Source organism: Saccostrea echinata, unplaced genomic scaffold, assembly GCF_033153115.1.
Source record: "Saccostrea echinata isolate AGI-Se365-2 ecotype Australia unplaced genomic scaffold, CSIRO_AGI_Sech_v1 ptg000001l, whole genome shotgun sequence".
Lineage (NCBI taxonomy): Eukaryota > Metazoa > Mollusca > Bivalvia > Ostreida > Ostreidae > Saccostrea > Saccostrea echinata.
The window spans coordinates 29,823,661-29,824,659 of NW_026889750.1; positions in this window are offsets into that span (position 1 = coordinate 29,823,661).

The window sequence follows — 999 nt, forward strand, 5'->3', positions numbered from 1 at the left end:
ATTTAGCTGCGATGAATTTGTGCAGGTTGAATAAATTTCGGATACTGGATGGATGTTCCATACACCCGTCACTGCTAACCGCCCTATCCAAGAAACGGGTCATGGAGAACTACTTAATCTGCTCTTATGGAAAGGCAGAAAAACAAGTCTGGGTTCATAACGAAGGTCTTAATGATAGATAAATAGCTTAACATGACGATGCGTTTTAATTTTCCCCCCCAACACAACTGACAGTCCCAGCGGGACTTAGAGGTAATTGAATGATTATTGTAGGTGTTATTATGGGTTAATGTACGAGCTACCTCTCCATTCCTTTAAAGAAATAGAGCCCAGACCCGAAGGGACCGAGGCCCACTGCTTTTAAAAAATGGAGAGGTACCAGGATATTGCATCAATAAAAATTATATTGTTAAGATGTTTCTTCATTGTCGTTATCTTTATATGAAATAGGCATGCTTTAAGAGTGTTAAATATGCATTCAAATAATTTGTAATATTATTGTTATACCTTTAAGAAGTGATTCCTATAAAAATCTATACTAAAAAAAAGTCATAACATTTCCGATCTTTTACGGTCATAAAAAAAATCGATGTTTGACCACAGAGTGAGATATTGGACGTGTCGATGAGATATTGGACCGCTTACGTCACATTGTGGGCGGGATGAGCTATATCTTATTTGCATTTTCTGGTGTTCGACAGTGACAGATTTGACCGAGTTTTACCGCAGTGCGGGTAAAGGAAATTTACATCATTGAAGCCAGCACAGGCAAACAGTTTGGTTCTTGGGTCCGACAAAACGCATGTTGCCCTCGAACCCAGTCAATAAATGTACACGTGTAAATTACTTGAATATGATTCGTCAAGAAACATTTGTTTAAAAACACTGTTAACCTCTGAATGATGAAACCACGCCCTCAGCGCGATGAAACTTAGCAACAGTCAACACTGCTTGACGACGAGTGATCTACAAAAAAATATATATATATATTGACTGCGC